Source organism: Hemicordylus capensis, chromosome 1 (genome assembly GCF_027244095.1).
Source record: "Hemicordylus capensis ecotype Gifberg chromosome 1, rHemCap1.1.pri, whole genome shotgun sequence".
NCBI lineage: Eukaryota > Metazoa > Chordata > Lepidosauria > Squamata > Cordylidae > Hemicordylus > Hemicordylus capensis.
Genome location: NC_069657.1, coordinates 228,565,507 through 228,589,475, shown reverse-complemented (window position 1 = coordinate 228,589,475; position 23,969 = coordinate 228,565,507). Strand labels below are relative to the sequence as shown.

The 23,969-nt window shown below is 46.3% G+C and overlaps 1 protein-coding gene and 1 long non-coding RNA gene across 3 annotated transcripts in view; one reads left to right on the top strand and one right to left on the bottom strand.

Annotated features, from left to right (window-relative positions):
* The window catches only part of MLPH (melanophilin), a 214,227-nt gene that overhangs the window by 37,228 nt on the left and 153,030 nt on the right, over window positions 1–23,969 (top strand). The window lies entirely within an intron of this gene.
* LOC128339356 (uncharacterized) lies at window positions 2,849–10,023 on the bottom strand. Of its 2 annotated transcripts, XR_008313006.1 has the most exons (5): window positions 9,799–10,023; window positions 8,412–8,506; window positions 8,078–8,215; window positions 7,239–7,294; window positions 2,849–4,268 (listed from the first exon to the last, which is right to left on the bottom strand). It is a non-coding gene; the product is annotated as an uncharacterized LOC128339356 (long non-coding RNA). The 2 variants fall into 2 exon arrangements; XR_008313007.1 differs by lacking the exon at window positions 8,078–8,215.

Here is a 23,969-nt window from a genome sequence, read left to right as displayed (position 1 = left end):
ACACGTGATCCACTTGTGGAACTCTCTGCCACAGGATGATGACAGCCAAAAACCTGGATGGTGACAGGATGGTGACAGCCAAAAACCTGGATGGCTTTAAGAGGGGTTTGGATAACTCCATGGAGGAGAGGTCTATCAATGGCTACTAGTTGGAGGGCTACAGGCCACCTCCAGCCTCAAAGGCAGGATGCCTCTGAGTACCAGTTGGGGGGGAGTAACAGCAGGAGAGAGGGCACGCCCTCAACTCCTGCCTGTGGCTTCCAGCGGAATCTGGTGGGCCACTGTGCGAAGCAGGATGCTGGACTAGATGGGCCTTGGGCCTGATCCAGCAGGGCTGTTCTTATGTTCTTATCTAGAACAGGCTGAATATCACTCACCCAGACAGATGAACCACCAAGCAGCAATACTTCTGTGTTGTCTGGATTGAGCCATTGTCCATTACTGTCATGAACCTTGAGTCAGATACTGAAGAGTCCCAAGATGAAGGGGTCATGACCCACAAGCCGCACACTGGGGAGTCTCGGGGTGAAGTAGTCTTGATTCCGGAGCCTGTCCCTGATGCAGACAACTCCCTGAACAAGGTTGGGTTTGAGGCATCCCCACAGATTTCTTCCCCACAGATTTCTGTCTCAGTAACAACAAAAGTAACAACAATTACTGCACCCAAGAACAGCCATTACCTCATCTGTATCTGATGTGTGAGAGAGATACAGCTGAGTGTTCTGCATACTGATGATACCTCAAGACAAGTCTCCAGATGACCTTTCCCAGTAGTTTCATGTAGATGTTAAAACATGGGGGAAAGACTAGGACCCTGCAGAACCCCAAAGCACAACTGCCAAGGAGTTCAGCAGTAATCCCCCAGCACCACCATGGTAATGGCCATCCAGATAGAAGCAGAACCACCACTGAGAGGTGCCTTCCATTTGCAACCCAGACAATCATTTTAAAGGAGACCATGGTTGATGGTATCAAAAGCCACTGAGAGATCCAAGATAATCAGGGTCTCACTCTCCCCGACTTTTGCTCACCAGAGGTCATGCCACAGGGCAATCAAGGTAGTTTCTATTTCAAAACTAGGCCTGAATTGCAACTGAAATGAATCTAGACAATCAGTTTCCTCCAAAAGTGTCTGGAGCTAGTCATCCACACACCCAAACACAGGAGGGGGATATTGGCCATAGGCCTATAGTTGTTATCATCCACAGGGTCCAGACTAGGTTTCTGTATGTGTGGTCAAATGATAGCTTCCTTCAACAATGCTTGAACTACACCTTCCCTCATTTACAATCTGCTGGATCCAGCTTAAGATCCTCTCCATGCTAGTTTTAATAAGCCATGAAGAGGAAGGGTCAAGATTGTGTGTGGCCGGCTGAATTTGACTAAATATGTCCACATCTTTGGGCACCACTAATTGAAACCCATCCAACAAAACTGGACCAGATGGTAACCCTCTGGGTACCAGATGGTACATTAAATGTGGAGTCCAAACCATGGTTACAACATGCAACTTTACCCTCTAAGTGCTGTGCGAGGGAGAGAGAAAAGCAACCAGTTGGTGCTTCATTCACCAATAGAGAAGGAATGGGAGAGGGGCCACGCAGCCCCCTTTCAATATGCTGACTATGTCCCCCCACACTAGTTCTGAGTCCCTGGGCAGAGCATTACATTATGCTGCCAGTGGCGTTCTTAGGAGTGGCTATTTGGCCAGAAGCCGGGTGGCTATTTGGCCAGAAGCCTTAAAATCAAGGTTCTCCATGAATATGAAAAGCAAACCTTTTAAACAACACACAAGAGTTATTTGCCTGCAAGCTATTTGCAGAGTAGCTCACTTGTCCTCTGTCCTCTTTAAGATTAAAGGCGCTAAGTGTTTTCACTAAAGTTGATCAACTCCTTAACCCAATAATAGTTGTGAGGCAGGACTTGCCAAGTTTGAGCTGGGTCTCACGATCAGTGAGACCCGGTTTGGGAAGGGAAGCAGGCAGAGCGGGCTAAGCCCACTCTCCCCACACATGAGCAGGGCGGGACCCCTGAGCGGCTGGATTGGCCACCCACACAATTGCCGGCTCCATGATGGAGCTGGCGGGGGCTGGGGAGTTCAGGGGCCACTCAACCCCCAGAAGCTCCAGTATGCCCAGCGCAAGCGCGCAGGGCATACTGGAGAGACCCCCGGAGCCGGGAGGCAGCTTTTCGCCCCCCCCTCCAGGGGTCTACTCACGACCAGAAAAACCAGGTTTGCAGAGCGCTTGCTCGCAAACCCGGTTTAAGGGGAGGGGTACTTAGGCGGGTTAACCACCGAGAGGCCACCGAGCTCGGCTCCCACAATCATCTGAAATCGGACTAGGCTCCCCTCGTGGGAATAGCTGTTTTTAAAGCTGGCCAGTCTTGTGTGTGTGAGAGGTACTAATCTTCAGTTTCTTGTAAAAACTTATCTTTGCTCATGATTTTCTCCTGCCATATATTTACAAGGAGCTTTGAAGTAAGTCATGTGCATTACTACTACTACTACTAATAATAATAATAATACTTATATACCATAAGTGTATGTATGTATGTGTGTATATATATACTTGAAGGAAGCTTGCCAGCAGCCAGGGGACAAGCTTCCATTGGTGGCCTCTGCCTCCTTGCAAACTGGGGTGTGAGTGCATACCCTAACCACACACCCTGTGTCAAAGTCAGGTGCCGTGTGTAGAATCTGCGGGTGGGGGTGGGGGAAGTTGTGGCACAGAAAGACCAGGCAGTGGAGTAGAATCAAGAATATAAATCGTTTAATGGGGAAAGTATTTACAGAAAGGCAAGTGCAGACTGCTTTCTATCCCCCCCCCCCCATTTTTCCCTGCTTGTTGTTTGTCCTCCAGTCCAGGACTGGACTAAAAAGCTGAATAATACTAAATTAAATAACAAAAATAATAATAAACAAACAATAAAATAATAATAAAAAAACTAATACCAACTGAAGCAAGGAATGGATTAACCAGAAACACCACACAAGAATGTGGCCAGAATCGGGAATGGGGTGCTCCACCCTATTTCCTCCCACTCAGCACCATGTTCCAGCCTGGCTGGGAGCTATCCCTCACAAGTCAGAGGAAAGAACTCCCAGCCAGGCTAGAATGCAGTGCTGACTGGGGAGAATCAGGAACAGGCCCCTTAAGTCTGATTTGATGCAGGGGCTGTGGGCACTACCTGGATGAGGGACTCTCTCCCTCCCAATCCTCTGCAGTCAGCATGTTCCAGCACTGGCTGGTGGGTGGTTTCTTTCTCTCCCTCACTGGGAGCGAGGCAGGGAAAGAAGCCCCTAGCCAGCCAGCTGGGCAGGAAAGGGGAGCGCCTTGAGCTCTCAGCCTGTGAGCCCTTTATTCACTTGCTGGGTGCTGGAGGGGGCAAGGGGTGACCTGAGGGTGCCCTGGTCTGGAACTGCCATCTCTCCTTGTCCCTTTGTCCCCATGCTGCTGTGAACAGTGTGGAAATGGAGGCAGTGTTTGAGGCTGCAGACATCTGTCTATAAGAGAGTTATTCACAAAAGTATCATTTTTCAAGCTTTTCTGTCTAATATTTCATGATTATTCGGCTTAGTCATTGTTAGAATTGTTTGTTTTATGTTCAGACACTTCTGCATCTTCCTTACTTCTAAGCTTGTGAATCCTGTGAGGTGTATTTCCCCTCTCAGAGCACCTTGTCTTCACTAGGGGGTGCCCAACTACTTGCTATTGAGCTCTGTTTTATACCCTTTTCCGTCTTGAAGGGAAAAAGCATTCTGCCACATACAAGGAGCTAGCACTTTACAGAGTGTGCATGAAGTTGCCAGAATGTCCATTTACAAAATTATATCACTTTAGTTGACAGTGACTTGTGAGGGCTTGTGGTGACATGATGGGAAGTAACATGGAACTGCGACACTCCTGAACGAGCATGTGGATTTTGATTCATTTAATGGCATACCTAACTGTCAACATTCTGAAGCTCCAATTCATGACGTGCAAATAAGGGTAGAATGGAGTCAAGTAGTCGAGATCAGCAGTTATGCTGAATTATGCCAGATAAGGGCATTTAAAAACCTATATTCCTATTTATTTATTTTTGAGAAAATACGTTCTGGAAAAGGATTTTTCAAACAAACGATAGTGTGGAACACAACTTGGCCTCCTGCCTCGATTCTTTAGCAGAAGCCACATATACTTTTGTCTTCTTGGCTGCTCCATCCATATGGCATCACATGCAGTTCTTGTGGCAAGCAATTACTGGTACTTTTCAATGATTATGGCCTTGAAAAAGAGGATAGTAATTAGTAGATTATCAGCAGTACTTGCTTCAATGCCATTGGAAAGCTAGAAAGAAGAATCAGGAGGCTACCAACCACTGAGGGCCACCAACAAATGTTCCATGGACCTCCAATGGTCTACTTGACCACATCTCATAAACAAGTGCCAGACTGCCAGTACAAACCTGTGGTTGTAGACCTCTGACTTCTGCCATAAACATAGCTTTGTGGGTTTATATAAAAGTTATAGTGAATTTGTTTGTCAGATTTATTCATGACTGAAACTCACATGTATATTTTACTCTTACTTGAGTTTATACTGCATTCCACAACCTTTTTTCAAACCAAACACTAATTAGAGAGAACAAAGAAACCCACAGGATGATCAGAAGGGTTAAGTTTCTCACCAATAATTAAACCAAGATGTAACATCATGGTAAGGGGGCACGGAAAAGTTGAGAGCTGCCAGACCAAGGTACACACTAAGTTAATGGGATGAGACGAATGAAAGATTTGGGTATATTCATATACTATAATAATTTCACCACTGGTTTTCTGCTGAAACAACCACAGGAGAGACATGAATGATTACACTGTAAGATATATTGGTTCAGTAATCCCAGTGGGTATTGCTAGTTCTAAGGGCAGCATGGACCAGAAATTGTTGGACAGCATCCTTATGAAGCATAGAATCCTCCTTCATAAAACAACTTTAATTGCATGCAGACAGCTAGTTCACTACAGTGTTGCACATTTATTTATTTAATTTTTAAACATCACCCAGATGCTCTAGGCAGGACACAAATCTAAAAACAGACAATAAAAATAAACAATTCATTAAAACAAAATTAAAACCAGTTTTAAATAATTTCAATAATTACTAAAAGCCAGACGAAAATGATGTGTTTTCAAGGCTCTTTTAAGGGCTGCCCAGACTCTTAAGCCTCTAAGATACATAGGGAGTACATTCCAGAGCCCAGGAGTGGCTACTGAGAAGGCTCAATCTCGAGATGCCACTAGGCAAGATGGTGGCAGCCAGGGATAGACCTCCTCTGATTACCTTAAAGTATGGTGGGGATCCTACTGAAGGTGGCACTCTCCCAGGTAACCCAGTCCTAAGCCATTTAGGACTTTAAAGTAATTACCAGCACGTTAATATGGTGTCTCGGAGAAACCCCAGAGACCAATCTGGCTGCTTCATTTTGAACTAACTGAAGTTTCTAAATGACATACAAAGGTAGCCCCACATACAGTGCATTGCAGTAGTCAAGCCAAGAGGTTACCAGTGAGTGCACCACAGTTTTGAGATCTCTATCTGTCTGTCTATCTATCATATCATCTGTCTGTCTATATATCTATCTATCGATCTATCTATCAAATTTGTATACCGTCCCAAACCTTCATCTCTGGGCAGTTTACAACACACCCAGAGCCGGGTTTCACGATCAGTGAGACGTGGTTTGGGAAGGTAAGTGGGGAGAGCGGGCAAAGCCTGCTCTCCCTGCAGATGAGCAGGGCGGGGAGCCCTGGGTGGCCGAATAGGCCACCCACACGACTGCTAGCTCCATGACGGAGACAGTGGGAGCTGGGAGGATCAGGGGCCGTGCGCGAGCGCACAGGGCATACTGGAGAGACCCCCGGAATCAGGAGGCGGCTTTTTGCCTCCCCTCCGGGGGTCTACTTGTGAGTAGCCATGCCACAGAGCCACGCAGTGGCTACTCATGATTTTAAAAACCGGGTTTGCAGAGCGGAAGGGGTTGTTTGGCGGGTTAACCGCCTGGAGGCAACCAGGCTCGCCTGCAAGCCCGGTGGCTCCCACAATCAGCCGAAATCGGGCTAGGGACCCCTAGCCTGATTTTGGCTGATCGTGGGAATAGCCTCCCAAGGAATGGACACAACTGTCATATCAAGTGAAGTTGATAGGAAGTGCTCCTGGCCATAGCCTCCACCTGAGACACCAGGGTGAGGCCTGGGTCCACAAGCATTCCTAATCTATGTACCTGTTCCTTTAGGGGGAGTGCAATGCTGTCCAGAACAGGAAGTTCTATCACATCTCTCAAATTATTACCCCTCATCATTAGTTCCTCTGTCCTGTTTGGATTCAGCTTCAATTTATTATCCCTCATCCATCCCATTATTGCCTGAGGGCAGGCATTTTGGGGAGGCATGCTATTTCCTGATGATGATGTCATGGAGGTTTGGGTATCATCAGCATTTTGATAACATCCTGCTCCAAATCCCCTGATGATCTCATCCAGCCATTTCATGTAGATGGTAAAAGCATTGGGGATAGGATGTAGCCCTGGGGGACACTAAACAATAGCTATTATTTCACAGAGCAGCTATCCCCAGGTGACATCATCTTAAATCTGCCTGAAAGATAGGAAAGGCACCACTACAGAGCCGTACCCCCTATTTCCAAATCTCTCAGATGATTTAGAAGAATACATGGTCAATGGTATCAAAAGACACAGAGAGATCCATAAGAACCAGTAGAGTCACACTCCCTCTGTCAGTTCCTTGGTATAGATCTTCCATCAGGCCGACCAAGGCTGTCTCAACCCCATAACCTGCTCCAAAGCCAGTTTAAATGAGTCTAAATAATCAGTATCCTCCAAAACGACCTGGTATTGATCAGCCACCATCACCTCAATCACCTTGCCCAACCAAAGAAGGTGGGAGATTGGCATATAATTATCCATTACTGAGTGCTCTAGGGCTGGCTTCTTGACTAAAAGTCTCACAATTGCCTCCTTCAAACATGCAGGCACCCTGCCCTCCCGCAATGAGGCAGTTATGATGTCAAGCAGGCCATCTCTAACAGCTTCCCTACTAGATGTAATCCATACTGGGCATGGACCCAGAGAGCAGGCGGAAGCCTGAACACCTCCAAGAAGCTTCTCCACATCCTCAGGAGTCACAAATTGAAACTGATCCATTCTAATCAACAAGAGGAGTTACTGGACACACCTACCATTGATTCTGCAGCAACAGTGGAGTCCAAGTTGGCTTGAATCTAAGAGATTTTATCTGCAAGAAAGTTAAAGATATTAAAGCAGGATGATGAAGACTCCAAATTCAAGATCAGAGAGGAGGGGACCCAAGTCAGTCCCTTCACAATTCTGAACAATTCCATTGGATGTGAACTTGCATATGCAATACATGCAGAATAGAATTGTGAAATTCGAGTAGAGTTCTCCTTCACTTGTGCTCCAATCTTCTCCCTTGCCACTTCAGCTCCTGTAGCTGTTCTGTAAACCCTGGGGCCAATAGATGCAGGATGCTTAGGGGCAATTGTGTCTACTGCCCTGGTAAGTTCTCTCTTCTAGGTCTCCACCAGGACATCAACAAACAGACTCACTGGTAGAAACAACTCTAAAACCTTCCAAGGCTTTTTTATGTTTATAAAGTGAAAAGTTGGCCCTTCAGTTTAAAAAACCCCAAAACATTCAGGTCATGTTAACATAGCCATTTACAGCCTCTTAACCCTATATTATTTTTATAATCAACCAATATTATTTTTCCTAGCAAAAAGGAGAGCAATTGCGATGGGGGTGGGTGCTAAGTCTTCCCTAAATTCTATCTAGGGTGAGTAATGTCGTAGGGACTTGTGTGTTCTTTGTTGTAGGAAAGAACATCTCCTCCTCCAGAATATGGCAAGGGTAAATGGACTGTGTCGTTTTGACAGATTTTTCTGTGATATTCCTTGCTTGCTTGTGTCCCAATTCCAGTACAAATCTAGATATTGAATTAGGTCATTTACAGGTAAGTACCAACAGTTACTTCAGTCAGCTCAACAGGCTCAACGGTTACCTCAGCAGGCTGCAATATTATTAGCAGCTCCAGCAGCTTTGCTGAAAGTGATGTAATATTGTCACTACATCCACCACCATAAGGAGTTTTTGCATTAGTTCCGATCTCCAGGCCATATTCAAAGGTATACAGAGTGATCTATAAATGAGAGTTACAAATGCTTGGATGACCTTGTCCAGAACTAATTTGTAGAGGAAGAGTTGCAGCTTCTGGCCACACTTGAAACTAGCCAAACCTGAAACTCTTGGGCACCAGAGCTGGGTCCAAAAGAATCCCTAGGCTCCATATTTGGTCTTTCAGGGGAAGTGCAACCCCTTCCAGGATGTGAACTCACCCACCAAAAATACTTCAGCCTTGTCTAGAACAGGTTTCAATTAATTAGCCAGCTAAGACCACTGAGGCACTTATTCAAGAAATTCACTGAGGCACCTGGTTTGATGAAAGAAAAACAGAATTAGATGTCATCAACATATTGATGACAGTTCACATTTATAGACAATCTCCTCACATAGATGTTTACAGCAAAGGAGATACTGTAAGATGGAACCTTGTGGGGTCCTACAAGTAGAGGGCTACCATACACCCTCATTCCCTCTTTTTCATGGAAATGAGGACTTGCCTGGGGGTGGAGATTTCCTTGAGGAAAGGCAATTATGTCTGGCACTTGCCTGCCCCTTTCAAGTTAGTGGCCAGGTCTACCAGCCCAAGAAACAGAGGCGTAACTAGGGAAAACGGCGCCTAGGGCAAGCACTGAAATTGCGCCCCCTGCCCCCCCTCAACATCTGACATGCATGTTTCGGATCCCAAAGCAACGCCGAGGCCTGCTGCCGTGTCTGGGCCCGGTGCCGCGTCGCTTTCTTCTAATCGCAAGTCGACTGTTATGGCTGTGGGGCGGGCGGGCAGCCGGGGTGGGTGGGTGAGGGTGAGCAGGCCAGGGGTCCTCCTTCCACCCCGGCGGCAACGGGTGGCGCATACGAATGGAGCGACGCCGAGGCCTGCCGTTCGGCCCGGCGTCGCTTCTCAACTGCTCGGCGTGCCTGCGCAGTTCAATCTATTAACGGTGCATGGGTGGAAGGAGGACCCCTGGCCTGCTCACCCTCACCCACCCACCCTGGCTGCCCGCCCGCCTCACAGCCATAACAGTCGACTTGCGATTAGAAGAAAGCGATGCGGCACCAGGCCCAGACACGGCAGCAGGCCTCGGCGTTGCTTTGGGATCCGCCGTGCCGGTGCAGTGGGATTTTGGGGAAGAAGGGGACCCCACCCAGCGAAGGGCAGGACAGGAGGACTCAGGAGGGGGGCCGGGGGGGAGGCCGCTGGAGTGTTGAGGGCGCTCCGAGGCCAGGCCGACCAGCCACCCACTGGGAAAGGGCAGGAGGAGGGGGAGGGAGAGGCCGCACCGCTCTCTGTCTGCCGCCCAGGCACAGCTGCAGCTGTGATGATGCCACGGCCCATGATGCTGCGGCCTGTGCCGCCGCCACTTTTTTCAACTCGGGGTGGGGAGGTCGCCCACCCACCACCCTCCAACTGCCCAGCCGCTGCCGCCCCCCGCCAGCCCGAGACACCCCTGGCGGCCCCAGCAAGTAACAAGCTGGCCAGCAGCAGCTCTCCAACAAAAGCAAGCCCACAGCTCCGGTATTTTAAAGATTCAAGAATTAAAGAGATACATTCATTCATTGTAATAATAGTAATAATTTTTTTTTGAAAAAACACACACACACCTGATCCTCCTGTGAAAACTTTGTTGTTGTTGTTGGTGGTGGTGATGTTGTTGTGCTGGCCAAGCAGATCTTCTTCCCTTGGTGGGACTCGGAGCAGCAGCAACAGGCAGGCAACACTCGCGTCGTCCTCTCCTCGTCGCTTCTCAACAGCACGTGCGTGCTAGGATCAACTCAAGCATGCATGTGTGAGTCAGAATGGTGGGCAGGGAGGACTAGGAGGACTCCGAGGTCATGCTGCTGACCAACAATGCTGCACCCGCAGCCGCAGGCAGTGAGAAACGGCCAGCCAGCCAGAGCCGGGGGGGGGGGGGCACACTGTCGCGGCTGCTTGGAAAATAAATCAGGTGGGAACAGACTCGTGGGCAGTGAGGCGCCCAGGCCAGCAAGAATCAAGAGCTCCCGGGGGAGGAGGAGGTGCCGCGTCGGCGCGGCTGCTTGATTACAAAAAAAAAAAAAATTCATACATTGAGTTGGGTGGGGGCGGGGTCATGGCACCTTGGTGCGCCCCCTCCCAGAGTGGCGCCCAGGGCACGTGCCCTGCCTGCCCTACCGTGGTTACGCCCCTGCCAAGAAAGAAAGTAGACAGGCAGGCAGGTAGGTCTGGCACTTTTGCACCAGTGGCCAGATCTAACTACTGCATGCAGGAGGCCCTTGGTAGACCTCACCTCTGTTGCTCCAGCAGCCAGATCTACTGGACAGGTGGGATACTTCCCCACCGAAAACAATGGGTGGACCTGGCTGCCCAGCGCTCTGGAGGCCAGGTCCATCACTCTTGTCCATTCAAGTCGATAGGCAGACTTTACCTCTGTTGCACCAGTAGCAATATCTCCTGTTACCACTGGAGCCCTATTCAAGGCAATTGGTAGACCTGCCTCCATACGTTAGTTTTTCTTTTTTAAGAGGCAGTGGGAAGGGTGTCCTCATTTCCAAAGCTGAAAATATGGTAGCCCAACACAAAGAAGATCCTCCCAATAACATGCAAGACTTAATTTGAACCAGAGCTCAACCCAGAAACTTGCTTTTTATTTTAATGCCAGGGCACTGAAGTAATAATTATGTGAAAATGGAAAGTAATTATGTGGAGCAAAGAACCTGTGCTTCTGAACAGGTTTAGACAGAGTCCTTTCCCCTTGCCACAGAATAACTGCAACCAACCTTGTCAATCTAGCCAAAGTGGACAAAGTTTCTGTATCCTGTCCAACAGCAGTCTTGGCACCCTCCTTTTTAGGAAATTAACGGTTAATTATAAAGGAAATGCTCCTTATTTAGACCTTCCACTGAAAGCATCTAATTATGAAATATCTGACCTTTTCAGAGATCAGTGCGAATGATAATGATTGGTGAGAGAAATTACCCTTTCAGAGATAAATGCTGTAAAAATACATGTAAAAAAACAATTTTTTAAAAGGAATCTGCATTGACTTAACAGCTTCTGATGAACAGCAGATGCAGAAGAATTCCTATGATAACACGAATTCAACTGAATTAGGTTAAGGCTAAATGGTTCTGGAAAGCCCTACCTTTCTTAATTACAAATATTACAATGAAAATTTCTTTAAGCATTATTCAGTGTCAAATAATTGTGGCAGCCAGCTTTCCATAGTGGCACAAAAACCATCAAAGCCTTTGGGTGTTGCGAGGGTATGTCAATACATGTGCGCATCCAGTGGAAGGATCATTCTGTATGCCAAAAAGGAAGAATGTTACTTATTAGTCCTTGATTTCTTTCAGAATGACATCATTGTTTGTGGAACAACAATATTTCATTTTTTAGTCAAATCTTAGGCCTCTTGTGCATCCTTGATGGGCAGCCTTTGAGAAGAAGAAAATATCATTACCCACAGATGGAGCATTAGTCTTCCATGGGAAGATCTGTTTGATTAGAGGTATTTGGAGTCATTTTTGCTAAAGCAGTGGTTTTTCAAACTGTGTTCCAGGGAATGCTGTTTTTCCTTCAGAATTTTTTTAAGGGCCTTCAATGAAAAAATCAATAATGGCAGGTAATCCCTAAAAGACAGTTTGCATATCGGACCAGTCTTCAATGCAGAAGAGTGTTGAATGTAGTAGATCAAAGTATTGGTTCACACAGGTCAATGGGGAGCCCTAACTTGCCTGGCTAATGTCTTGTATAAACACAGTGTATGTCCTTGGACATTCAAAGGACAGTGTATGTCCTTGGACATTCAAATGCTATGGATCCAAAAGCCTTGGATTCACAGCATTTTTACCCAAACCCCAATTGAAGAGAAGTATAGAAATGTGTTTTTCTTCATCAAAGTTCCACTTTACAGTGAGTTTTTGAATTAGTGGGTTATATGGGTAGAAATTCCTATATGCTTTCAGTGATATTGATATCACATGCTGGAACAGATGCCTATTACAATACAAACAAGGAAAAACAGGTGCATATATCACAGCATCCTTGCATCAGCACTGACTGATAGTAAAAGATCTAGAGCAAATGTAACTCCAGCACAATGGACAAATAATTTAGGCCTTTCATCCCAATCCAGGATACACTGAATCCTGAGCACAAGTAGCTATGAAATAACTCAGTCTTAAAACTTTTCAATTTTACAGTTGTCAAGTAACCAACCACCTAACTTTGGGAAATGTACTGAGTGGTTGCATGGGCAACCTGCGTACTGCCCATCTGGACACGTGTCCGATCCCTGCCTTTGGCTAGCCACGTGGAAGAGTTCAAGTAAGTCAGAACAGACGTGATGTGCTTCTGCTTCATTGAATAAGGAGTGTAACTAAAAGCTCTGAGATGAACCTAGACCTCCTTGAAACAGGAACCTTTCCATTCTTTTTGGAAAACATATGCATGATTAATGTCTATGTCCATCAAAATAGCTTTAATCTGAACTCTCTAAATCAGCTTTAGAATGCCATCCCATTTGCAAAGTTCAACTCTATAAACCAATTCATCTTCAACCTCTGTCTTCAGCTGTGTGTGGCTTTGTTATGATAGCTGTTGCTCATTCTGAACCAGAGGACCTAGAGCCTCTAGAGTCCAGCTGCAAGAATAGGTAAGATCAGGCTAGGAATTTTGCATATGTGTGCGAGAGTGATATTTTCTCTATCATGGTAAACTTTATTCCGTTAAAGAAAAACAAATATGATGCTGCATTTACATGAACCCAAGACTAGTTTTCCCCCAAGCTTTTTGATATTAGAAACTGGGAGGTTGTCTTAAATTCAGAGTTCTGTTCCTTTTGAGTAAATCCAGCTTTAACATGTATTTTACCTCTACTTTTTAAGGGACTTTAAAAGTCCCATCCTCTACTTCTTAAATTCAGAACCATCTTTGATTCAGGTAAGTACGGTAGTTCCAAGTCATTTAGGAGCATTCCAGATGTTCAATCTACATACCTGTTGCAGCTGCCTGCCCTGCACAGCTCTTAAGGTATTTTTATTGCTGTTCACTCACCTGCACCATTTGACACTAATTTCCCCCACTTGAGCCAAAACATAGTCAAGGAGGCAGACCTCATAACAACATAACATCTGATAATTTTGCAGGAAGCTGTGGATGGTTGGCTCTCCTGAGTCCTGGAGGCCCAGCCTTGGCCACACCCCAAGCAACTCAGACAGGGAGCGGGAGGAGTTAACTGGCAACCTTGACCTCCTCCTCTGAGTCACCTTCTCTCAAATGGCCTCCTCTCCAGAAGGAGTCATCTTCCGCTCCCGCTTGGCACAGCCCAGGTGCGGATGGGGTCATGGCTCAGTGGTATAGTCTGCTTGCCGATGATTCAGGCCTTGGCAGCACCAGGTAGAACTGATAAAGATTCCTCTCTGAAACTCCTGGAATCAATGCAAACAATGCTGAGCGGGGTGATCCAAATGTCTGACTCAGTATAAGACACTAAGGCGATTCTCACGAGTGAGAAAAACCAGGTTAAGGGGGCCCGGCCTAGTTTTGCACACTCGTGAGAACCATCAAGCTCAAGGGGTGAGCCCGGTGGCTCCATGGCAGCAAGCCCACCTAAATAAATGAGGATAGTGTTCCTGCAAGTGTTCCATCAACCTCATTTTTTGGATTGTGTGTCTGCTGTGGCTGCTTGCAGCTGTGGTGGACACACTCGTGGGGGGAGGGAGATCCCAGAAATGCTCAGAAATTACTGGGGCTCTGGGGGTGGGGCAGGGAGGGGTGCAGCAGTGCCTCCTTTCACCCGACCCCTGGAGCAGCCAGGCGAGGTGCTAGTGGATGGCAAGAGAGCCACCACACATCTGGATGGGTGATCCACCCACCCAGGGACCATGTGGGGGGATCGTCTGTGGAGAGGAAAGCGCTTTCGGGCTTCCTCCCTGCAAAAGACGGTAGCCATTCTCACTTGATTGTAAGAGCTTCACTGTCATATGTTTGAATTTTTAAGAACTGCTAAACTTGGAGCTGCTAAATAAATATTAGCAATACTGCCAGCGGCTGTAGTAATCGCAGAAGCAGTTGCCTCTGTGACATAGCAGTTCATAGAACTGGGGAACAAACTATATGTGATTCAGGAAAAATGTGCAGTATCTCCTGACAAGTGTTGTTTTTTAAAACTCTAATGCAGCCATGGGGAGGGGATCCAAATCTGATTAAAACAGTGTGGAGGGCATGCTCAACCTTCCCTCTGTGGACAATTTGCCCACTAAAAACACACATGTCAACTGCTTTTCTCCCAAAGGGAGAAAACCCCACATAGGGCCTGGTATCTTTTCCCTCCACAAGTGGGAAGCAACTGGGGGATTTGATAAGAAAAATTGGAAAGGGTTAAGCACTTCCTGTTGCAGCTTTGATCAAATGTTCATCCCCTTACAGTTTTGGTTTGGTTTTTAAATTGCCATGGGCGCTTTGTGAGTGTCCCAGGGCACACCTTTTCGCAGTCATGATGACCTGATTCTTTCCATTGTGCCAATCCAGGATCCCATCCCCAGTACTCCCTCAGCTGTTGTCAGTTTGTCAGTTGCTGTTTTAAAAGGTTCATAATCTTATCCAGGAGTAAATCAAAGGGATTTGCTTCCAAGTGAATATATGCAAGATTAAGATGCTCATAAGTTATACCAGAAAAGTCTCTATGGAAAGAGTGGGCCAATTCAGGCAAATGCTACTTGAAACATGCAATCAGGATGGGATCATGCTGAGAGTGCACCAGCCCGGACATCACGGGATGACGTTCCAACATTCTTCCAGAGTGGGGCATTCCTGACACTGTTTCGGGACGTCCTCCTGTGATGTCAACCAGCACAGCCTCAGCGCATGCCTGAGCTTATCTCATTTGTCCGAAATGACCCAATGGCACTTTTCATCTGTTCAGAATTTAGTCTGACATATTGACAAGCATAGTGTCACATTTAGTAAGGAAATCTTACTTTCAGCTCCATCTTCAGAAAAACAAATGTTTACATATAGCTTCCTTTCCCATTACATTTCTTATGGATAACAACATATATTATAGGCCTGCTACTCTTATTTTCGTTGTTTTGTTTTAAAAGGTTCAAACTGGCTGCAGAAGGTTAAATGGCCACAGTCCAGAGAGCAGATAATTCTTCTGAAAACTATTATGTCCTGATTCAGAATAAACAATTGCTTTTAAGCAAGTATCAAAATATTTGTTACATATGCTGACTGCAGACATGACCATCTCGCCTCCTGTCTGACTTGTAACTGCTCACCTCAGCTTACCTCAAATATTCTATTCAAAAGACTACACAGATTGCTAAATTTGTGGACATCCAGGGTTCTAAACCACATGGAGGAAGTATCCCCTAAGTTGTGCTGCCCTCCTCAAACCCTGAACCTGGGGACATCAGGAGCATGGCCTCAAAAGTGCACTGGTGCTGGGGCAGGGATAGGTACAGTGTACTGCCAGGTACAGCACACCCAGTTGTATGGTGCATGCATAGAGCTTAGGTGAGCTGTTCAAGTGCAGATTGGCCATTGCCACCTTCCAGTCAGAAGGCTGTCTTGATATGGAGAGGCCTATCTGCATGGCAAGCCATTGCACAGAGGCAGTTGCCATGGAAGGGCAATGTCCTTGGCAATGTCCGTGGCGTTCCTGCTCCAAATCAAGCAAGTGTGTGTTAGGATGCTGCTCCTTCTCATTGCTTCCTTGAGCTTTGTGTCTGGGAATCTGTTTGTTCCGGGACATATGTACTAGAAGAGCAAAGTGGAGCACAGTGGAGCAGATGAGGAAAGGAGTCTCCTCCCACTCCTTCACCAGGACACTTTCCAGGTACACGCTACAACAGTGTTACTACGTGTCCATTAAGTGTGCTTCTGTACTGCCTGTGTTTCGACATCACAGTCCCTGCACTGCCAGCAAGGTGCCGTTCACATTTCCAATGCCACCTTTCACATTTTATCTTTGCATTACAGTGCTACAACGTTGCAAAAAAAAAAAATGCTGTATTTTCCTGTTGTAGGAGGTTTGCACAAGCTAGAAAAGACTGCTCCCCCTTCTGGTGGCTTTGTGCAACACCCTTTATTTACAGTTTCAATACGATCCTGCCAAGCCCAAGTAAACTACCACTGTTGTAGCATGTACTCTGGAAAGCACCCATATGATGCTGGCTGCTACTAGTAATGTATGCACCAAGGCTATTTTATCTCTAGGGAGTCCTTGGTATAATTTGGTTTCTGCCATCATTTTAAAAGTACTTCCACACAGGAATCCACTAGAGCTGCTCATGCATTGCTTTCCCACAATTAGCTTGAAACAGAATTAAAATGGCAGTTCCACAAGGCACTAAAAATAGCTCTATATTAACTAGCAACATCCTTCTACATGGCCAAGATTCTTTTATAATGTTTACTCAGAAATAAGTTCCATTCAGCAAAGCTCCTTTCCAGTGCTAATTGAAAGCCTAATTTATTTTATGACTTTCCTGTTCAGCACAGTGGAGTGATTAGTCCTGACTATAGAGTTGCCAGCTGTCCAGTACTGACCTGGACAATCCAGGATGTAAGAAAAGTGTCATCCTGGATACAAAATGTCTAGGAATTTGAGTGGGGAGATTACTTTAATGAATGTTGCCTGATTTTCTTGTGCTTCTCTCCGGGCATTGTCGCTCCGTGGTATTAATGTTTAAGATCCATCTTCTTAGTCTTTCTGTGGCACCAATGCTGCAAATTGGCTAGGTTGGTTGTCTCAGTATGGCTCAGTCAGTAGCAGCCCATGCTAATGATCTGGAGCAGGGTTTCTCAACGTGTGGGTCCCCAGATGTAATTGGACTTCAACTCCCATAATTCCCAACCAAAGGCCACTGGAGCTGGGGATTATGGGAGCTGAAGTCCAATAACATCTGGGGACCCACACGTTGAGAAACCCTGATCTGGAGGATGCTCTTCTCTTTGCATGTGGATTGAGAGTGGGGGCAAGAGGCCATCTTTAAAGTGCCCCCCTTTGCCCCTTTAAAGTGGGGGCAAGAGGTCATTGTGTTGACTTGCTCGTGCCCCAATAATCTGCTGCCTGAGGAAACCCCCACCTTGCCTCATGGAAGGGGTTCTCTGCCAGGGATTGAATCAGAAAATGCTTGCATGCAAAGCTGTGGATGGAGCTGTGCTCTTGCATGTTTGTTTGCATGGATGATTTCCCACCATACAACTATCCTAGCAAATCTAGCAATGTCTCTATTATACCACTACACAAGCTGTAAGTGATGGGAGGAGAAGGGAAGGGAGATTGCACAACAAATATGAGCGATATTAGAGATTTCCAGGTGGGGACAAAATAAATGCAGAGACTGAGTTTATTTTTCTTTGAATATGCTTAAGTGTATTCTTTTCCCTTGTATGTTCTGCTTTTTCGGCATTGTACTTCCCTGCTCATTCAGATGCACTTTCTTCTATTTCCTATATGAATTATTATTTACCTTATAGAAGATTTGTGTAATCAATAATGTAAATATAAACAAAATGTACAGGCTCTATAGACGATCGGTGTGTCGAGCCTTACCAGGCTCTGCAGGAAGAGCGGGCTTAGCCCACTCTCCCCACAGATGAGTAGGGAGCTTGCCCTGGGCAGCCGGATCGGCCACCCACACAACTACTGGCTCCATCATGGAGCCGGTAGAGGCAGCAGGGGAACGGGGGCCGCCCAGTAAAACACAGTTAGGAGAGAGCTCACTCCACTAACCTCATTTTAGGCGAGGGGTTCGTAGGCGAGCTTGGTGGTTCTCACGATGGGGGGAAACCGGGCTGGGCTCCCTTAACCTGTTTCTCTCCATCATGAGAATCGCCTCATACTCTGTGTAAAAGTCATAATTTTTTTTAATATAATCATCTTTGACAATGATGAAATTGAAGAGACCCCCACTCTGTCTGCAGTAGTGGCCCATGCTAACCATCAGGAGGAGCAGAACTGCAGCTGCTTTGCTACTGCTGGCCACTCTCACTCCCTCCTGGCCTTGTCCTGGCTCTAATTGAACCATGTGGGCTGGCCGTTTATCTGGTAGTCCACAAGGCTCGATTTCAGCCAGGGCAGGGCCAAGGGGGAGCGAGAGAGCGGCTGCCAGTAGTGAAGCTGCTGCAGCTCATTTTTGATCCTCCAGATTGTGAGCATGGGCTGCTGAAGCTTGGTCTTCTAAACACAGTGTGTATCTGGATTGTGTTATTTTAACATGTGTGGCACGAGCAAGGTACATCCAAATGTGAAAACAGTCTGTGTAAATTGGCTGCCCAGTGAAATTCCATCAGTCCCTCTAACACTGAACTTGGATGGTTTTGCTTGTACCAGTTAGAAGCAAAACAGGGCCACCCAAGGGTAAAATTGTGGTTTCTGAACAAAATTCGTAGACACACTTGGTCCACAAAAGTATATTAGCTTGCATAGTAACAATAAGAAATGTTAAAAAAAAATTAAAAGACCTGATAAGAAGCCCAGAAATGGGCTTATCCCTTCTGCCTTATGCATAGACTCTCACTAGGGATCTTTTGTCCAAGAGAGAGAAATGGCAAGCCACAGCTGGAGTATTGAACATGCACCTTTATTGTGTGACAGGAAACCAAATGTGGGCAACATAGGAAAGCCTCATTCTCAATTTAATGCAGTTATAAACAGCATTTCAGTGTTCCAGCTTCTGCTTTTCCCTATCAAGCATATACATTAACACACCAAAGTATGCCTAGTGTGGGTCCTCTTCTCCTTGCCTGGCAGGTGGTGAGTTGTCCTTTCCCTTATGGCCTCAACAGGGACATGGAGACTTTCATATGGGAGCAGGGCGGTTACGCTGCAGCTGCACCATGACCTCTGTCTCCACCTTTGGCTTCTGCCTTGGGCTGCCTTGTTTGCCCGGGAGAATGTCCTCCTCCTCCTTCCTCCACCAGCCCCACCTTATCCTCAGCTGAAATAGGCTTCAGCAGCACCCTCCACCCTCCACTTGCGAGAGCCTGAAGCCCTGTCTCGTGAGACTTCCAACTCCTGTGGGACCAAAGGGGGCCTGCCAGCTGTACCATCCTCTTCCTCCATCTCCTGCTTCCAAGTGTTTGCTCTGGTGGTTGGGCTGCCGATTGGGTCCTTGCCTTCCCTGGCTGCCAGTGGGAGTAATTGGGAGCACACACAGCTCCCCAAACTAGGTAGGACACTTTTCCTACCCATTTTTCGGTTGTGTGAATGACATTGCAATATTTTTCTGATTGGGCCTCCTGTCCTTTTGTTCAGTGAAACAAGACCTGTCTCACTGGTCATTGTTTCTAAAACTCACCCTTCTAGGGGACCTGCGGGCTTCTAGGACCTATTGAGTGATGGCAGCAGTAAAGCCACAGAATGTGGGGAATTGCAAAAGAAGGAAGGAAGGGAGGGAGGGAGGGAACAAGGTCCATGTTTCAAGCTCTTAGCAGCTGTTAGTAACTATTCTGGAAGTAGGAATTACTGTTGTGGGGGGAAAACATGCTGAGCTGGTTTAAAACGGTCTTCCCTACATTGTGCTGGGAGGTTCAAAAGGAAGGAAAGGTAAAAGGATATATTTTGTCTTTCCTGTTCCCCAAAACCACCCACCCACTATACAGCCATAAAGCATTCAGATCTAAACTAGAATAATGTACCACTATATAACTTACATTATATATGTGAATTATATATCTACAGCTGCATTATGTGCAGCACCGGATGCTGCACATAAGGTCTTTTCACCTCCCCACATCCTAAAAACCCCTCAACCCTCCCCCACCACTTTTAATTTTTCTCATATGCATTGTTTCTAGTGTGAGAGCTGTTGCTTGATTGTTCAGCCTGGCTGGGACAGGGCAGCCAACTCTCCCAACTCCCCCATGATCGCAATGTGAGCGGTGGGGGGTAGGCAGGGTGGGAACTAGCTTCCCTCCAGGCAATCAATATTTGTTTCCTTTGGTGTGCTGCCACATGCCCACATGATCCATACTGCATGGAACAGCGGAGACCTCTGGAGGCTGGGATTTGTTGTCCCAACCGACAAGAATCCTGCAATGCACTGCACGATGAGTGCAGTGCATTGGGGGATTCCCCCAGGAGTCAGGCACTCTAGGCGCCCAATTCTGTGTGCACTCAGGCTGTGTGCAGCCCAAACACACATGGCCTCGGTGCTGGGGTTAAGGGTGCACTCACGCCCTCCACCCTGGCTAAAGGCCAGGGTCAAAAGTAGGGTTGGTCTCGGCGGCAGCGCCGGGTGCTGCACATGATCAGCCTATCCCAGGCTGGGCTGCCCTAGCCTGGTTTATGCTGCTCATGAGAACAGCCTTATTGTGATGGATTCCCAAAAGGCCACCGTAAGGGTTCTGGAGAAGGAGAGTTTTGCAGCATAGCTGTAGCAGGTCCCTACATTCCCATCGCTTTATGGGAACATAGGAAACTGCCTTATGTGTCGAGTTGGGCCATTGTTCCATCTAGCTCAGTATTGTCTGCGCTGATTGGCAGTAGCTCTCCAGGATTTCAGGAAAGAGTCTTTCCCAGCTTTACCTGGAGATGCTGGCAGGCATTAATGCCACAGGCCTTCTGCATGCAAGCCACCAGATGCCCTACTAGTATTGAGCTCTATGGCCTTTCTCCATTAAATTTTGTGGAATGCCTGAGATCTAAGGACTTCTTCCAATTTGTGCCAACACAAATATAATGAAATCTGAAGATCATAGAAACTGCACAATTTGCTCGATTGCTGTATGCATAGTCACTGGCACGGCTAGGTTTTAAGCATGGTTCTACAAATCTAATTTTGAGACTGGTGACATGATTTTTTCTAGTGGGGAGGGAGAAACAGCCAGATTTTGTAAGGGAGCTTCTCATCTTTGTGATTCTAAAAAAAAAAATCTAATCTTTTACATTAGCAGGAGAACAGAATCTTATTAATCCTCTTGTTTTCCCTATAATGTTGCCAATTTTTTCATTACTTCTGTGCCTCACAAGGTTGTTTTTTTAAAACTTTAGCAAAATGGTGCAGCTGTTCCTGAAGACAGAATTAGTACAAAGTCTAGCCAATATTAACATTTGTTTTTCTTTGAAGTGCTCGTCCGTGGGAAGTCTTAATGAAGATACACTTTATGGCTTAAATTGCTCTTTTGCTACCTAAACTGTACTGTCTATTTTATAATATTAAAATGTGTATGACATAAATTTTCTTTAAGTAAATTTTGGCTTCAGAGAACATGCTTGTAAATTGCAGGAAAATATCATGTATGCATTCCAGCACCAATCAACCACATTGTTTCACATTGGTTGTCTTGCTTAAACCATCAAAGATATTCTGCTCCGCCCCTGCAGTACTACTTTGCCATGAATCGTCAAAGGCTACTTAGGCTATTCTCACAAGTCACGACCAGGAGGAACCAGGCTACGGGAGCCTAGCCCGGCTCCTCCTGGTCATGGGCTGCGACAGGAGCCATGCAGCTCCTGGCAGCAAACCGCACAAAATATCCCTCCCCTTAAAAGAGGTTAGCGGAGTGAGTGCTCCACTAACCGCGTCTAGTTGGTCATGTGCCACCATGGCGCAGCTCCATGCCATGGTGACACACGAGTAGACTCCTGACCAGGAGGCCATAACAAGCCTATAACAAGCCTCCCGGCCTTGGGGTCTCCCCAGGATGCCCCATGCTCTCGCTCCGATCCCTGATTGCCCTAGATTGCCCTAGTCGCTGCTACTGGCTCCATGACGGAGCCAGTAGTCATGTGGATGGCCGATTTGGCCACCCAGGGCAAGCTCCCTGCTGGCCTGTGGGAAGAGCGGGCTAAGCCCACTCTCCCCACAGAACCCGGCTTCGCTCTACACATGGAAGTCTGATGATAAATGGATTTTAATGGTTCTCTCTCTCTCTGGTGTTTGGAAAAACTCATTTTTGTTTGAAATTTTTGGCTTCTAACCTCTTTTTGTGCATTATAGATTAGAGAAGATTTCCCTTTTTTTGTTTGTTTCAGTTCTACCACATTTGTGTAGCCTTGGATTCTTGATGTTTTCAGGGAGGATGCTGGACACTAAGTGAATGAGTGCACGCATAATGACTGGAAGAAAAGAACAGTGTGGAAGAATCCATCCAACCTTGGCACATTTTGTTAAATCTGAGCACAATTTTATGCCCAATGGTGGAGGAACAACAGAGCACATGATGCCCTGGCACGTTAAACTGGCCTCCTGCACAGGAATGTGACCACTGCCCATGATAAACATCTAGATTTTTTGGAACATTATAGGTGGAGCCTGACCGAGTTGTTAACCACTTTATATGAAGGGTGTCGGTTTATTTTTTTGAGGTGTACTCTGACATGCAAGATCAACCTGTTCTGAGAGAGGAAGAGGTGGGGCAGCATTACATAGTTACTGTTACTGTTTACCAATCTTTCCAACAGACTGTGGCCAAAATCAGTGGAAAAAGGACTTCAGCTTTCCTTATAAAACACAGAGCAATCAAATTTGCCAGGCTAATGAATGCACTCTCAAACATTTAATTCATTCAGCAGCAAAGGAAGTATATGAAAGGTGTGGCACCCACCAGTGTTATAACACTGTGCATTTGTCCCCTTCTGCCACTGCTTGCAGTTCAAGACAACCAGCCAAGCATATCCCAGATGGCAAAGATGACTATCTAACAAAGTCAGGCAACACACCTAACGACTATAAATAACTTGGCTGTGCCCATTTGGGTGATTGCTCTTTTCCTACTGGAATAGTGTGTCACTGCTGAATAATCTGATCACTCCTGGGAAGGAAAAGGTGTTAAGCAAAAAGTATTTCCCCCACTGGAAACAAGAGTGTGAAACAGGATCCTGCAAGCCTTGCCATATGGAAAAAAACTAAAGCAGCACCCATGATGGACAGCAGCAACAGCTTGCAGACTCCTATGTGCTAGGTCTGAAGGTCTTAAGCAGCCTATTTCAATGCTGACCTCCAATCAGCTATCACTTTAGGGGGTTTGAAATGTCTAATCTCCCTAACTTGAAGCAAAACTCCAACACCATTCCTTTCTCTTTATGTTTAGACCATGTGAATCTTCTCCACAGATCCCTTCACTGGCTTCCATGTCCAACATAAACACCTTGTTCTTCTCTTTAAAGCTCTCCACAGCCTTGCACCACCCTGTTATATTCTTACGTGTAACCTCTGCTCCTCAACCTTCCTTGAATTATTTTCTTTTGCTCCCCAAGTTGTTGCCCAGCCCCATAGAATACTGCAGGTGGTCATCTCAGTGCTCTCACCCAGTCTGTGCCTTGAGCTCAACATTTTATGGTGACAATAGTGAACAGTGGTGATGTCAATAGATATGGAGAAGAATCAGGGAGAAGACTAGGGAAGAAAGATAATGGATGGGTATATTGAAGAATGGATCCTAGTGCAAACCTGGTGCAATAAACCCTGGGATCTTAGCGTTTGGAAATTTTTGTCCTGGCACTTACAGTCCATAAATTGAGGTAATAGGGTATTGATCTATATTATGGCTTCTTTTCCATACTCAACTTAGGGAGGAGAGTGAATGACTCACAATTTTTGAACATTTGGTGCTGGAAATACTGGTGTTATGGTTACTTTATTTAAAACAGAACATGTTGCTGAGGACTATTGTATGAAGGACTTTGTCAGTTATCCCAATGACACTGCAGAGATGATTAATGAATAAATATGGTTTCCAGATTCCAGGGTTTGTGCATAGCACTCCTTGGCCTCTTGTCCAGGCATAGCCAACATCTATAGGCCATAGATTATTGGCTTGAGATTTCTGGCAATTC